The sequence below is a fragment of the Peromyscus maniculatus genome, chromosome 7 (assembly GCF_049852395.1).
Source record: "Peromyscus maniculatus bairdii isolate BWxNUB_F1_BW_parent chromosome 7, HU_Pman_BW_mat_3.1, whole genome shotgun sequence".
Taxonomy (NCBI): domain Eukaryota; kingdom Metazoa; phylum Chordata; class Mammalia; order Rodentia; family Cricetidae; genus Peromyscus; species Peromyscus maniculatus.
Genome location: NC_134858.1, coordinates 75,455,203 through 75,472,473, shown reverse-complemented (window position 1 = coordinate 75,472,473; position 17,271 = coordinate 75,455,203). Strand labels below are relative to the sequence as shown.

Sequence of the window (17,271 nt, the reverse complement as noted above, 5' to 3'; positions counted from 1 at the left end):
CAAAGTTCACCTACAAACAGCCAACTAAGCTGAGCTAACAAACCTATGCCCTGAGAGGTAGCAGGCTGGTACCTAACAGCCTGCATGCTGGCTCATCCATCCCTTTTAATGGTCAACTTAGGGTCAGGAGACATGGAACACTCTTTCATGTTGGCTGCCAACACACACACACACACACACACACACACACACACACACACACACACACACACACACACACACACAGCCATAGCCACAACACATGATCCCTGAATTTTAGAGGTGTTCTATACTGAGAACATTAGCTCCCAGAGAGAACAAGCAGCAATTTTTTTTTCTTTTGTTAAAACACAGCCTCAGGGCATGGTTGGTGCTCTGTGAGTTGCCAGCCAGCCTACTCTATATAGGAAGGCCTGTCTCAAAAACAAAAGAAAACAAAAAAAAAAAAAATTGAAATGTTAACTACACAAGTCTCCAAGGGGAAAAAAACACACAAGTACTAACAAGTTTTAGGACATGAGTATAACCTAATAACAAAATCCCTCAAAAATTCTGGCATTTAAATAATAAAGTTGGGTGAAATCTTGGCTACAAAACATGACCTGCCATGTTAGCTCCCTGCCTCGTCCAACTGCATGTCACCATTCCCACATATACAAAGCTACATTCTTTGTCTACTCTAGAAATTCCATATGCTCTCCCCTCACTCAAAGACCCTAACTCTCATTACCACCCTGGTGACATCCTTTTTTCTGCTAAACATGAAGAAAACCAGCACAGGGTCTCAGATCAGTAACTCTAAGAGCAAGGCGTGGATGTGTTCTTCAAATTGGGGTCACAGACCAGAAGGGAAAGCCTCCCTACTGTTAGGATATAATGGACAATTTGGGGACAATCACGTTTAAAATGTTGCTACAATCAGTATTTCTTTGCACTAAAATAAGATGAGATGTTTCACATGGGAAGCCTCCATCTCCAATTTCTGTTGCTGCCGGTTAGTATTTTTTTTTTTTAAAAGGAATTATTTTAGGGGCTGAGGCACACTGCATTGACAGAGTACTTGGCTAGCATACAGGAAGCCCTGAAGTACTTGACCCCAGGACTCATGAACACACCGTCACATAGAAAGGAAGGCGTGGGGGTACTTACTATTCTAAACTCAGCTAGAGGACACTTTTCTAAACTAATAGTTACTCCACTGGCTTTGCTTTTTGTTGTGGTCTGTGGTAGTAGTAGTTTGGAGGTGTTTGTTTGTTTGTTTGTTTGTTTCTTTGTTTGTTTGTTTGTTTTGAGACAAGGTCTCACTATGTAGCCCAAACTGGCCTCAAACCCCAGGATCCTCCTGCCTCAGCCTCAAAGCCCTGGAAGTGCAGGGGTTTACCACCTGCCCAGTTGTTCTGTTCTAGAGAACATCTTCAGCCCTCCTTCCTACTCTGCTTTCTTCTCACTTCCGACCCTTTCTCCTTCCTCCACGCCTCATTAGGCATTCTCTCTAGCTTCCCGTAGCTCTGCGGTCTGGACTACTCATTCAGCACTCAGCACTGTCTACACAGAACCTGCTTATTTCCCGCTAGGTTTTAGCAAACACAGCGCTGTACCACCTTAGATTAATTCCTTCTTTCTTCCAATTTGTTCTGAGCAAGACAGTCCACAAGCAAGATACCAGAGGTGGAAAGATACACTTGGTATTACAGTGGAAAGAAAGAGGAAGACCCACCCACAACAACAGCTTCCTGAAATGCTAGTTACAGAGGCATTTTCCCAGGGAGCCCTTCCTCAATGCTCTGCTTTCCTCTTAGCGATATGCTCAGCAAAAGCATTCTGTAAGATATGAAACCATTTTAAAAATGCAAACAGGCACTCATGCATGAACGCCCCTTTCAAAATCAAAAGGAGCTTCTTTTCCACTCGGGACAGAGATGTGCTTTTCTGGGCCTTAAAAGCAATATATAAATAACCTAAGAAACTCAGACACAAGAAAACGAGCAAGCTGGGCAGTGGTGGCGCACGCCTTTAATCCCAGTGCTTGGGAGGCAGAGGCAGGCGGATCTCTCTGGGTTCAAGATGAGCCTGGTCTATAGAACGAGTTCCAGGAACGGCTCCAAAGCTACAGAGAAACTCTGTCTCAAAAAAATGAAACAAACAAACAAACAAAAAGCCAGGGTTCAAGTGGCTGCCTCGCATTCAGAGTGACAGAGAAAAGGTTACTCAATCTGTTAGTGTCTTAGTTCTCTAGTCTGTGAAACAAGGCTAATTATACCTTTGTGTGACCCAGTGAGTCACACTGTGCTGCAAAAACGTATATTCTCACCATTGTTAGAAAGACAACATTGATCGACTGTACACTGGTGTTTATGAACTTGGCCCAAAACTGGAACTCCCTACGAGGTCATGGGCAGTGAAACGTGCTTAACCTCAGGGCTCTGCTCTTCCCTATTATAGATGGTAATCACAAGCAATGATACTTGGATCGAATCATGGGACCTGCAAGAAATCTCTAGGTGGATTTCTCTGGAACGCTGAGGGGATACTGGTCATGAATTTCTCTGGGAAGAATGCAGATCAGGTTCCATCTCATCCTTAGTACAGAGCATATGTAAGTCTGTGTCTGACCTGCCTCTTACTCCTCACAACCAGCAAATGGTAAGTGCATAATGAATTTCTTAGTTTTCTATATAGATGGTCCCTAATTTACTATTTTAATTAATTTTAATTAGTTCAATTCCCTAATTAAACTCTGGGTGGGTTTGCTTTTGTATGTTTGTGTACCTGGTATGAGTTAATGTGCATGTGCACAGAACGCTGGTGTCAGAGGGTATCAGAGGTAGGGCTGCAGGCAGCTGCAAGCCACCTGAGGTGCGGGGGACTAAACCCTGGGCCTCTTCAGGAACAGTAAGTGCCTTTCACTAGGGCCATCTCTCCGGCCAAGAGGACTCCAGTTCTTTGACATGGTGATAGTGTGGAAACAGTCCTCAGGAGAAACTGGGTTTTCAATTTTGATCTTTTCCTGGCCTGGTGACAGGCAGTGTGACATTCTCTCCCTTTGATACTGTGAGCCACGACTACCAATCAGCCATGCGCTCATACGGGAAAACGCAAGTGGACTGGGTCGGTTGCTAAGTTGCTATGGATTTATCTGGACCTCACTGTCCCAAATCAAGAAGCATTTTACCTAGGGAGGTGCTGAGCTGCCAATGGTCATGCACTCAAGACACTGAACCTGGGTCTTTTGCTCTACAGCCTACCACCCTTAGAACACCCAGACAACCTTCCAAAGGAGCACTTGAATGTACTAAGATGATGAAGATAGTTATCAACATTGCTTGAATACAGACCTCTAAGAGAATATAGAGAATTAATGTAATTTTAAATGGTATCACATTACAACACACACATAAACACACCCCCAAAACAGTTGTGTTCCCCTAAGATGGGTGGTAATAGAGGCCTCAGAAACCACTGCCCATTGCAGTCTTAGGAGAAAAAGAGGCCATGATCCTCCCTTGGCCTCATTTTCCAATTCCACCATCACTTCCACTGTATTTCAATCAGTGATAAAAGGGTGTTTTATCTGTAAAATGTGATTATTACTTAAAACCATCTGTTCATCTGTCCACAGTTCCACTTAGGCCTAAGCTCTTCAAGAGCGGAAACCTCTGGAATTCACTGTGGTGGGTTAAATGACAATGGCCATATAGGCCCATAGGGAGTGGCACTACAGGGAAGTGTGGCCTTGTGGGAGGAAGTGCGTCACTGGGGCAGCCTTTGAGGTCTCAGATGCTCCAGCCAGGGCCACTGTGGCAGTCTCTTCCTGCTTCCTGCGGATCCAGATGTAGAACTCTCAGCTGCCTCTCCAGTCTCATGTCTGTCTGCATGCCACCATGCTTCCCGCCATGATGATAATGGACTAAACCTCTGAAGTATAAGCCTCACTTAAATATTTTCCTTTATTCTTGTATAATATTAGAGGGATCAGTCTTAATATTATACATCCCAGGGGCTCAGAAGTGAGAACTACTAACGTCGAGGACTATTTTGGGGAAATAGAATCTCAGCACACTGAGCTCTATCGTCCACTTGCTTTAATTCCTCTGGGATAACATCCTGTATACACAGCTTCAGTTCTGTTCTCGTGCCTAGCTCCTTTCTTGCCTGATTTCTCTCTATATTTATCTACCTAACTCTCCCAGGAATCCAGTTATAAACCCAAGCAATAGCAGTCCCCTGGTTGAGCAAGGTCCCTAGGCTTGAATTCTATGGGGTCATAAAGGCAGGTAAGAATTTTCCTCAGGCAGTGACCACCGGGCTTTCTCTTACAATCCAAAATGGGAGTGGTAAAGGAGGAGGTCAACTGAGTGCTAATGACCAGTAAGTGTATCAAAAAGGGAATCTATGTGCTCAGTCTGAATTCCGAGAAGTGGTTAGGTAAGAAGTTAGGGGTCTGTTAGTAAGGTTCTATAAGAAAGAAGGGTCTCACCCTAAACTGCAAAAGAAATAAAGCTATCCACCTGACCTAGGAGACAGGTGTTGTTTCGTATGGCCTTGGATGCTTGATAGGCATTTTAGATAAACACAGTTAGGAGTTCTTGGAAGCACACAAGAAAATCATTTTAGGAACCAGCTAAAATATATACAAAAGCTAAAATATCACCAAGACTCCTTAAGCCATGGCTTGACCTTTGGAGAAGTCCTTGACTTTTCCAAGTAGAAGCTTTTGTGATAGTAGCTGAATTCCATTATGTTTTCCTGCGGCTTGCAGCACTTTATGAGAGTTGCCATGGGCACCGGGTGGCGGTGACGCCTTTAATCCCAGCACTCAGGGAGGCAGAGGCGGATCTCTGTGAGTTCAAGGCCAGCCTGGGCTACAGAGTTCATTCCAGGACAGGCTTCAAAACTACACAGAGAAAACCTGTCTTGAAAAAAAAAAAAAGAGTTGTCACAGCAATAAAACCCTCAGTTTGACATTCACATCTGTATCTTTATAGAGAACCTGGATATGCATGTGACTGCCCATGTAAGCCCAGACAAGTGAGGAAATGAATATGCCCTCGTGATTTCCCAGTTTCCTAGCAATAGCTTTTCAAATGTGGCTGCACCTCAGTCACCCAGAAGCTTTAACACACAGATGTCTGGAACCTATCCCTAGAAGTTCAGGGTCCTTCTTCTGGAGGCTGAGAAATCTCTCTGAGCGTCTCCACGGCTCTCTGAAGAGTGGTCTGCTCTGGTAACTGGTTCATGAATGAATGGGCTTCTGAACGCTTAACAAAATCCCCTACCGTTACGGCTGTTGCTGCTTAGTCACCCCGCTGCCTCCGTATATCCTATCACACCGACAAAGCCTCGTCTCAAGGACAAGCTGGTTTTTCTTCCAGCAGATTCTGGCCCGAATTCCTCGTTTGCTGTCATTTTACCAGCTAAGAGACAGGAAGACCACTTCTATTCAAACCACCTCTCCAAGTGAAACAAAACCCTACCAACGGGGAAATTATTCCTCACGTGTGCTAATACCGCCCCACTTCACACATGACATCGCCCCAGCATGCATTACACAGCCCCGCTATCTTTCCTGCAAAGTCCCCAAACGGATGTGAAGTTCCGTGAGAAGCCCCCCAGCTTGCATATGTTAGCTCTTTAGGCCACAAAAAGAGAGCCTGAATTATTTTGAAAAAAAGAAACTTTCAATCTTTTAAAAAGTTTTCCATGCCATTCTGTGTCATAACAACAGCAATTCTTTCATTTTTAACAGGAAAAAAAAAAAATACAAGGTTTTTTTTTCCCCTTCTTTCACAGAAGCCCAGAAGCAGTCAACTGGGTTCACAGGTGACTTTTAACCTAAGCAGAGTCACTGTGGTGGTCACACCAGGGGGGACCGCAAAGCAGGGTTGCTGTAGCAGCCCTCTCTCTTTGAAAAGATCCACATAACAGACACTGTGATAATCTATACTAAAGGTGGACAAAAACAGGTGCTGGCAAAGATATGGGATATTTGTGGGGAATCTGTTGTTGTCCGGTTCGTTGTTGTTTTTTGTGGTTGAGACAGGGTCTCACTATGCAGCCCTGGCTGGCCTGGAACTCACGATACAGACCAGACTGCCTCAAACTTGCAGAGACCCACCTGCCTCTGCCAGGTCAGATAACTAATGCTAACTGACAGTCATACTATGGAACGGTTTATGTGTTAGGAAAAACGGTTCGACAAGTTCTCAAAATGAGAAAGAATTTCCTGTGGCCCAGCAATTCTAGATATCCACCCAAGAGAATGAGAACCTACCAGAGAGATTGTTTCTAACAGCCCCAAAGTTACAGCGACTCAAGAGGATATCAATAAAAACTACTGTAGCTGGGCGGTGGTGGCACACACCTTTAATCCCAGTACTCAAGAGGATCTGTGAGTTCGAGGCCAACCTGGTCTCCAGAGCAAGATCCAGGACAGGCACCAAAACTACACAGAGAAATCCTGTCTCAAAAAAAAAAAAAAAAAAAAAACAGGCTGGGTGTTGGTGGCCCACGCCTTTAATCCCAGCACTCGGGAGGCAGAGCCAGGCAGATCTCTGTGAGTTCGAGGCCAGCTTGGGCTACAGAGTGAGCTCCAGGAAAGGCGCAAAGCTACACAGAGAAACCCTGTCTCGAAAAATCAAATTAAAAAAAAAAAAAAAAAAAAAAAAACAACCTATTATAAAGACCCACAATTACATACTACTCTGTTGCCACAATGAACTTACAGAACACTGGGAGAAATAAAAACTTGTGTTCACACAAACACATGCAAAGCAGCTTTATCATGGTAAGTTAAATTCAAGTAACTATGATGTTCTTTAATGGGTGGACAGTTACACAGCAGTATGTCCTGTCCTTAGTATTAACAAAAAATAAATAATAAAATAACAGGCATGGGACACTTCCCATGAGTTGTTAGCCCGGGTGGCCCCCAAACAATGCAAGCCAGCCACTGTTAGTGTTGCTCTTGGTTGCCCAACAGGCTGTAAGATATTGTTGAAGGCACGACACACTTTGATTGCAGGACATTAGAGAAGCCAAGCTGGAACTGGTCTAAAGCTCTGTCCCTTGCTGGCTAGTTTTCACAGTACCAGAAGATGCTGTGGATCACTGGAGGAGGAACATTATCAATGGTTTTATCCAGCAGTAAACCTTGAACAGGGCACTAACCAGCCTGGCAAGGTATGCCTACTGGAAAATAGTGCATCAAAGTTATGGAGGCAACCAACCCCTTTCCGATTCAATTTGAGGCCTGCTCCAAAAGAGGGAAATGAGGTCAAAAGCCCATGGCTTGGGGCGGGTAGTTAAGGCCCTGAGAGTGAGAAGGGAAGAATCTGGTTCTGTTGTTCTGCTAAATGGACATGTTTTCAAACTGCCTCCTAAATTAGTTACACTTATATCCACTGAGAAGTGCTGCTTTCTACCTTGGCCAGAGAGAAGTTTCTTTTGGCAGTTAATGCAGCAACTGGTTAAGCTGTTGATAATAAATGACTGTGAGTACTCAGCCCTAAATAGGACCTAACGCTCAGGAAACATCAGGGAAGAGGGATGTCAAAGGGAAGAATGTCAAAGCCGAAGGATGGAGAAGGATGCTGTGAGTGTTATCTTCTGGACATGGCACAGACACGGCATGAATGGCACTCATGAACTCGCTGAAGCTACAGTTACCCGCTCAAGACTTGCCAAGGGTCAACACCAGCAGTCAACGCTCCAGCTCGCAGCACTAACTCTATTTGCTGAGTTCCAAAAGGGAGGGGGGAAAGAGAGGCCATGAAGGTGGGAAGGGGACATTGTTGGGAGACATCCAGGGTTAGTAGGAGAGGAGGCTTGGGGGGAGAAAGAACCAAGATATACTGTATTCATGTACAAATCTGTCAAAGGATAAAAGACATTTTTTAAAAGCCTATTGTTAGCCGGGCGGTGGTGGCGCACGCCTTTAATCCCAGCACTCGGGAGGCAGAGGCAGGCGGATCTCTGTGAGTTCGAGGCCAGCCTGGTCTACCAAGTGAGTTCCAGGAAAGGCGCAAAGCTACACAGAGAAACCCTGTCTCGAAAAAAACCAAAAAAAAAAAAAAAAAAAAAGCCTATTGATATACCAACAACCTAGGTGAATCTCCAAAGATTTAAACCCAGTCGAAGAAGTCCACTTATATAACATTCTGTAATGATGGAACTACAGGGCTGGTGCAGAGCCAGTGGCTGCCAAGGGTGATGTGGGGGGAAAAGATGTGGCAATCTGAGTAAACTTACACTGACGACACCATCCCATGCCAGACTGTACCAAGGTCCATGTCGGCAGGGCGTTTTCCGAGGAAACAGGGAAAGGGTGGTTAGGATCCATGTGCTATCTCTTTTATTTATTTTAAATTAAAATGTAATCTGATCACTTTCCCTTTTCCCTTCATCCTCTGCCATGTGCCCCTGCCCCCAGATCCTTCTGTGTGTGCACACGCGCACATGTGTGCATGCATATGTGTGCGCGCGAATACTCTCTTACAGCTGCATATGAATCTACAACCCTCTCAAAAAGTCCAATTTTCAAAAATCTATAACTGTTAGAAGAAAAACTAACCAACAAGCAAGGCTAAGCATTTATCAGAAACAAAAGACAGAACACCCCCATCCTCAATCTGCTCTACATGGCGGTGACTTTAGGTGTGACAAAGTAAAAAGGGTGTGTGTTGGAAAAGGAAGAGGGGGGTCCTCTGAACTTTGCCCCAGAGTTTACACGTCACCCAAACACTGGTGTTTCCCCTGCTCCATGGCTGTCTGACCTAGCTTCATTTAACACTCACCTACCCAGACCACAGGGATGGAGTGCTAGCATCCATCGGCCTTGGTTCTGCTTCCCTTCCGGGAGCTCTGCTTTGCACACAGGCTCCTTTTCAAAGAGCAGGCAAGTCATGGGACAAGTAAAGCCTCCCTGAATAAAATGTCATCTTTGAGATTCAGAGACACACTGTGGGCTGAACTACTTCAGTCATGACAACAAATTCAAAACCTCATCTTACAGGATTGTAGATGGGCAAAGACACCGGGATAAATCCGGAACAGCTCCAGGGCTTCGTTTAACAGTAAGTGCAAGCCAGGAGTTTGTCACGTCCTCTCTCAAGTGGGACACGCTTCCCTCACCTCAGTCCCTCCCTCTATTGCAGAGTGAACGGAGGATCTCACACAGTGGTGTTCTGCTGAGTTATAGTCTCAGTGCCCCCCCCCTTTTTAACAAAAATCCTCTCAGTGGTTTTATATTGTCATATCCTAGGTGTTTCTGATAATAAAACATAAAAGTTCATTGCATTATTTAAAAAACTAAGAATTTTTTTGATTATCTAATTAATTTCTTATCAACTCCACTAAAAATGGCAAGAATAAAATATTTTATCTTGCACGGTGCCACACAGCTTTAATCCCAGCACTCAGGGGAAGTGGAGGCAGGTGGTAAGTTCCAAGCCAACCACAGGCTACATAGAGAGCCTGTCTCAGAAAAAAAGAAGAGAAAAAACCAGAAAAGACAAGAAGAGAGCAATTTTACATGTGGAGGGACTCCTGTCACAATATGTGACTCAACTTCCTGCTGCCACCTGGCTCTGCACAGAGGAGCTACTCAATGGGCGCGACCCCGCTGCAGACTGAGAAGGCTTCCGGAGCCACCTCTGGAAACTCCATCTAGATCCAGTCTCTTTCAGGCAGCGCTTTCCTGTCTCCACCAGGTGCACGGGTGCTTAAGTCCTGACAAGTATCTAGTTGGAAAGCTAACATTAGGCCACATGATTGCATCTGAGTGAACTACTAAAGCTTTCCTAAGTCACAGCACTATGAGCCGGTGTTCTGCCATGGGTCCCTTCAGCCCAGCTCTCCCCAAGCAGCAATATTCAATTCTGAGCTCAGAAAAACCACTTTATTGTAACAAAACAAAGGAAGGCCAGCGATGACATGAGCATGAAGTCCATTAAGGATTAACTAAGAGGTCCCCACAGGAAAATTAAGGAGATGTAAGAGGAGGAGACCCCATCTGTGTATAGAAGTTATAAATAGCCTTTCCTAGAGAAGTCAATTGGGTAAATTTTAATAAAAGAAACTGTAAAATGCTCTCAAAACCAGATTTCTTCAGGAGTACCACACAAGATGGTGATCAAAAGTGCGTGGGACTCCTTATTATCCACACTCAGCACAAATTCACAAAGCCCAACACAAGACAGACAGGGGGACGGACGGACATACACTGAAAGCTAAAACTGACTACCTACCTGGCAAGTAACAGAAACAAAATGGTGCATAAATAGCCTAGTTGATTTGGAAAAGCTATCACATATTTCCTGGTGCACAAAAAAGCTGAAAAGTTGAAACTGTTCAGCAACAGCGTGTCTAAAATCGCCTGCATTTCCATTTCTGTCATACACACGAGCCATGTAATGCATTCCAACCAACTGGAAAAAGGCTACAGCCATCCTGGGCCACTGTAACAAATACTCAAGATGAAAGGGCTTATTAAACCATTTCTTTCTCATACTTCCAGAGGCTAGAATGTCCAGACCTTTTTCTTTTTTTGTTGTTTTGGTTTGGTGAGACAGGGTCTCACTATGTAACTCTGGCTGGCCTGGGACTCACTATGTAGACCAAGCTGGCCTTGAACTCACAGAGATCTCTCTGCCTCTGGAGTGCTGAGATTAAAGGTGTGCTCGACCACACCCAGTTCTTTTCTTTTTTTAAAGACTTATTTTTAATTATATGTATGCCTATGTGTGGGGAAATACTATTGGGTACAGTGCCCATTGAGGCCAGAGGCATTGGATCCCCTGGAGTTGGAATTGCAGAGAATCGTGAAACACTTGGTGTGGGCTATGGGAATTGAACCTAGGTTTCTAGAAGAGCAGCAAGGGCTCTTAACAACTGAGCCAGCCTCCCCCGGCCCCCCAATTATTTTAATACACACAATCTCCTCATTATGTGAAGGTGTATCATAGATATTCATTTGTCATCTGGCTTTTGAAAATGTGGACTGCTGTTTTAAAAAAAAAAAATCTTCAAAGCGGGGGGGGGGGGGGGGGGTCCTATGAAGCAACAGTCAATTTGGTCTGTGAGAGAGGATCATAAATCTATTTTTTAAAAATTCAAACTCCGTCATGTATTTAAGAGAACACTGGTTGATTTCCTAACTGTGTACATAGCACTCTGCAGAAGAGAGGCCCTGGTGATCAGCAGCTGAGTCAGCCAAATTCTGTTTATGCTATGAGTTATCAGAGGGACTAAAGCAGTGTAAAGCAGCTTGATTTTTCCAGTCCCTGTGCAGGTGCTGATGAACGGTTAGGAAAATATTTTGACTTGATCACTGAGAAATTTTATACCCACACCCTGAAGTGTTGTCTACTTGCCGAACACAGAATAAGGCCTGGGATACAACAGCTTCAATTCAGAGTTGTCTAACTTCTACCAGGGTCATAATGGCCTTATGGTGACAAGTGGCCCCTGTCTGAGAATTGTCTCACTGCAGGAAACCGGCAAGTAGGGAGAAGTTGTTCTGGGTTTAATAGGATGGGGTGGCATGAACTCAGGCCTAATTTGTCCCAACATCAAACAAGTTCGGCATCATTATCGTCTGTAATGCCTCACTAATGAGGTAAGAAGATTTCATTATGAAGCCTGAACGCTCTTCCTTTGGTGACTCTGGCTTCAGGATGGGACCCTTAGTTACAGAAACACACCAATGACAACAATCCCAATAGTAACCACCACTGTGCACTTAGGACTATACCACGCAAACTGTTCAATTTAATCTTCCCAATAGTCCTTAAAGGGTAATTTTCCTATTTACAGAAGTGGAGACTCACACATTAGAAACTGCAGAGCCTACATGTACCAGGTGGAAAACAGATCCAACTCTGGCTGCTCAGGCTTTTAACTGCCACTAAAATTAGAAGAGGTATAATCTAGTCTGCCAGGAAAACAGGAGCGTGCATCAAACGAGCAACCTGTAGACACCTACCACGAACTACAGGATCCAAGTCATCATGTAAAGTTTGTGATGAGCACTTTATATACAGGGGAACCTAATACCAAGACAACGATTCTATAAGATGTCAGAGAGCCAGCTGTCGGTGACAAGCTCAGGTAGCACACACACTCTCCTTCACTTTAAGTTTTCATTCTAATTAAGCATCAGATTGACTTTGGTACCTTGGAGGCAGTAGGAATTAGGACCTACCAACTCTTGGGCAGTAGGCCTGCTTCAAAATGGTGGGCAAGTACATACATACAGTAATGATGTGACTTTAGCAAGGCTTTGCTGACAAGTCTCAAGGAAGTTCTCATTTGCCTTGGAGGATACTATGACCTAAGGATGTCCACTGTGCTCAGCATGCAGGACTGAGAACAGGAGGAGCCACAAGCCTCTCCCATAGTCCTTTAATATACTTTGTAAAGGGGCTGGAGAGATGGTTGAGAGCACTGACTGCTCTTGGAGAGAGGACTTGGGTCCCATTCCCAGCAGCCACCCACATGGTGGCTCACAACCATTCATAACTATAGGCACAGGGGAACCAACCCCTCTTCTGGCTTTTGTGGGCACTGTGTACACTCTTGCACACTGTAAAGATTTGTCACTTGAAATGGTTTAATAAAATGCTGATTGGCCACATAGGGAGTATAGGCGGAGTGACCAAACTAAGGATGATGGGAAGGAGAAGGGCGGAGTCAGAGTTGCCAGCCAGACACAGAGGGAGAAGGACAATGTGCCATGCTAATAAAGGTACCACCATGGGGCAAGCATAAAAAGAAATATGGGTTAATTTAAGTGTAAGAGTTAGCTAGTAACAAGCCTGAGCTATTGACCAAGCAAGCATTCATAAGTAATATTCAGTCTCTAAGTTGGTTATTTGGGACTGGGCAGTCAGAACAGGAAGCATCTGTTTACAGTGCACAGATACAAATGCAGGCAAAACACTCATACACACAAAATAAAAATAAAATGTGGTATAATAAAGCACATAAGATTCGATTATAAAACTATGGGAACTAGTTACATATCTATATATTTAAGATGCACATCTAAAACATGTATTAAATGCTTAATGGCAATCAAAAAGACCTATAACAAGGGGTCAGAGATTAGCCCTAGATTAAGACAAAAAGTAGAGGAACAGGTTACAGTAAGTTTTAAAAACTTTCAAAATACATTTCTGTATTTATTTGTTGTGTGTGCATACATCAACTGGTTATCGACTTCCACTATAGATAGTAGGTCCTGGGGATCGAACTTTGGGCCACTAGTCTTGAGGCAGGCACCCTCCCCACTGAGCCACCTCACCAGCCCACTGTAAGTTTTTTAAATGTGTGTCTTTATCTCCCAAGCTGGCTGCAAATAAGAAACGTTAGCTTGAAGAACTTTCAGTGAAATGTGCAACCAATAGAAAGGCGAGTGGAGACAGGGCATACATGAGCCCCCACCTGGGTTCAGTGGTTGGTAATACGGGTTAACTTGGGGCCAACGACTACTCAGGGGCACTGATAATCCTGGGCCCATGCAGACTAAAGCAAGGTAGAAATGCACAATATTAAACGTCACTGGTTTCTGCGGCATGGCCTCACACTCAAGCCTACTTTCTAATTAATGAGGATGTCCTATCCACTGCTACATCTTTCCAAGAAAGTCAATGTGCAAACATACCCTCCAAGATGCCAGTGCCAATCACATTGCTACTCATTAACTTCAAGTGTCCAAGTCTACGAGCGTCTGTTTAGTTGGGCATGGTGGTTCAGACCTTTAATCTCAGTACTTGGAGACACGGGTAGGTGGATCTCTGAAAGTTCTAGTTAATAAGTGATATACATAGTTGAGACCCTGTCTTGGGGGGCAGGGGAGGAGTCCTCACATCTATCGCAGGAAATAATGAAGCTGGCATGCCATCTGGGTATTTTTCAAATACCAACCATTTAAAAGTGCTGTTCTGGATGGAATGACCTAGGCAAGCTCTCAGTGTCTGGCACAGCAGTGACATGTATCAGATCAGCGGTAAGAACTGTACAGGCACCCAGCAAGACACAGAACAACAGAGGGTAAACGGTAAAGGGTGGGGGCAGGCAGCCAGGCCAGAGGCACTGTGGGGATTCAGCAAAGCTTCCCCTGGCACTTGAGATGCTGGCCGGTGAGAGCAGGCAGAAACAGTTCCCATGGAAGGGAGGTGGGCGGAGGCTGCTGTGTTCTAGGGAGAAATACTGTGGTGGGGCCTGCCACATTTCAGATTCTGCCTCAACCTTGTAACGGCCGTGTGTTGAATCTGCTTCACCAGAAAGCCAAGTCAGCAGTGACTAAATCAGCACATTAAAACATGTGGACATGCTTAAATATTTGTTCAGTGAATTGTTCCAAGAAGACCGTAACTAGTGGCATCTGGCCGAGTCAGTAAGAACTTTACAAGACAGAAGAGCCTTAAGACAATGCTGGAGGGTATCTAAAGCATTGGGCACAACATGGGAAGAGCCACAGAGGCATGAGAGGAAACAGCAGATGGAAGAGTCAGGGCATCGGTAATTCAACCATGTCTGGGCCTATTATCTCCCAAGAACTTTGTAAAACCCAAGTCTTCCCACCTACATCCCCATCACACCAGACAAAGCCATTTTCTCTTTCTTCTTTCTTTCTTTCTTCTTCTTCTTTTTTTTTTTTTTTTAAAAAAAAAAACTATGTTGCCCTTGCTGCCCTGGAATTTTCTATGTACAACAGGTTGGCCTTTACCTTCCTAGCAGTGAGATTAAAGGCATGTGTGACTGGCAAATCCAATTGCTTTCACATGAACTCTAAGATGGCTTCAGACATTTATTATTATTATTATTATTATTATTATTATTATTATTATTAATTATTTCTCTTTGAGAATGGCTTGCTATGAACCAAGACTGGCATTGAATTCACGATCACTGTGCCCCGCATCCTGTGTGCTGGGATGATAAGCATGTACCACCATACCCACTGTAGGGGTCTATTCTTGCTCTCGCCTACCCATCAACATATTGTACCAGTGTGTTGTTTTTAAACTACCCACCCAAACTAATAGGACTGCTCCTGCCTAGAGCCTTTTGTTCCTCCTGATCTGTGGACAGTGAGTGAGTCTGTACCCCTCCTTTGGCTTAGAGGCTCCTCTAAGCTCCGGCTAACATCAGCTTCCCAGCCTTCTGTGCCCAAAGCTTTGAGCAGGGGCATCTCCTTTTCCCCAGCAGTGCACCCTTACCTGAGGCAGATTCTAGAAGCTTTGACAAGTCTTCCAGGCTCCCTGCTTCACTCTCATCTACACTAATGGGCAACGAATGTGTACCACACAGTACGCTCTCCTGGGGACTCCTCCCAAAAGCTCCAGCCCGGGTTAGATCCCACTGTCTATTCATACTTTAGACACAATCTAGTGAGCATCAAGACAAAGGCTGTGGCCATCACCTGACCCACCACGAGCACACAAAGGGTGCCCACTACAATCCTATGGATGAATGGTAGCTGCGCAGTAACACTAGCAAGCAGACTGGGAACACAACAGGCTTGATCAGCTGGCCAAAGGCACCAGCAGCTACGGCTGACTCAGTTTTCCTTGCCTTACTCATCAGGAGGCAGAAAATAACTCATCAGGAGGCAGAAAAATGAGCTGCTTCCAACTGATTGAGAAGCCCTCCAAGCAGGGAGATTCCCACCCTGCTGCCTTTAAACCTTGGAGTGCCCATCTGTGTACTGAGCAGAGAGTTGGGGTGCTCCCCATGGAGCACAGCAGAAGATAACACCCCGGTTTAGGTGAGCTTATGGTTCCACAGGTATTCTAAGTCAGGATCCCACTATCCAACCTGAAACCGGATACCCCTCTCTCTTTAAACACAAATTCCCAGCCAGCCCTTCCCCTCCTGGGCTCTCCCAGGGATTCAGTCTGCTTTGGGGGATGTCGTTGGTCCCACCCATGCAGCTTTGCTTATCTAGTCAGGCTAGATCCTAGCTAGCCATTCCAGGAATACTCTTGACACCACACCCAAGGAGCCTTACTCCCAGGAAAAATACTAACTAGCAGAACCATACTTCTGCCAAACTCGGTGTCCATATGACTAGCTCTCTGTCTTCAAACATCACCGTCACCCAACAGAGAGGATGGGCCACACTGTGCACTGTAGGAAGGCATCAGCAGGCAAGTCTGCAGAAATGGGGCAAGTGAGGTGGTTGGGGTGGTGAGCGGGGAGCGGAAGAGCCGCGGCACAGACTCTCCTTTGGAAAGAGGGAATGTTCTGCAACAAGACAGCAGTGTCTGTGGAACACTGAGGATGACATCTAACCCCACGGTTTTAAAGTTTAAAAAACTTCAAAACCTTTATTGTTTACTTCCCCACTCAGTGTCTATTTTAAGACCATCTTTGTTATTTGTAACAGACATAACTACACACTTAGAAGGTGCAGTGTGACATTCTGCACACATAAACATGTGATGATAGAGTCATGGCATCTATGTGCATCATCTTGGACACGCCACTTCTTCACACTAGGAACACCCCAAATCTCTAGGAGCTACTTTTATATATGTCACTGTAGGCAACCATGGTTGTTTTGTGCTGAAAAACGGGACAGGATACTCCTCCTACCCAACTGCACCTGTGAACACTCTCTCCATGTCCCTCTCCCCCTCCCCTTCCCGGCCCTTGATAACATAACTAGCACTCTCCCATGAGATTAACACTTTAGCTTCCTGTCGACCTGAGCACATGTAGCAATTGTCTTTCTGTGCTTGACTTACTCCTCTTAGCATACTGTTCTCCAGTTCTATCCACATTACAAAGAGGCTGAACAGTATTGCATTGTGTGTATAGATCTTCTTTTCTTGAGTCATTACTCAGCTGATGGACAGTTTGGTTATTTCCACTTCCTGGTGCAGCAACCAACTCCCAAGCACAGGCTCTCTTCGGCATACTGCTCTCCTTCCTCTGTGTATCATCAGCAATGGGACTGGTGACCCTGTTTCACAGAGTCTTTGCACCCCTCTACTTTTGTCTGGATCGTTTCCCTTTCAAGAAGGTATTCTCTCCAAAAGCTAGGTTGACCCTGCCCAACCTTAACAATCGCCCCCTAAACTGTTTGCCCTCCAAAGCTCATTCTCCAGTTCATAATTAGACTTGCTTTTTTTAATTTCCTGTCTCTCCAGTTCCAGCCTCATCAATAAAGCAAACCAGACAGTCAAACACACTTGCTACGGTACATCCGAGGGGAACAGATGAGTGGACAGGGGGAGCCTTCGCGAAACTGAGGTCAGTGGTGAGACAAGGGAACATCCTAAAGAG

General features: G+C 44.9%; 1 protein-coding gene across 5 annotated transcripts in view; it reads right to left on the bottom strand.

Moving 5' to 3' along the window:
- The window catches only part of Elovl5 (ELOVL fatty acid elongase 5), a 70,875-nt gene that overhangs the window by 31,941 nt on the left and 21,663 nt on the right, over window positions 1-17,271 (bottom strand). The window lies entirely within an intron of this gene.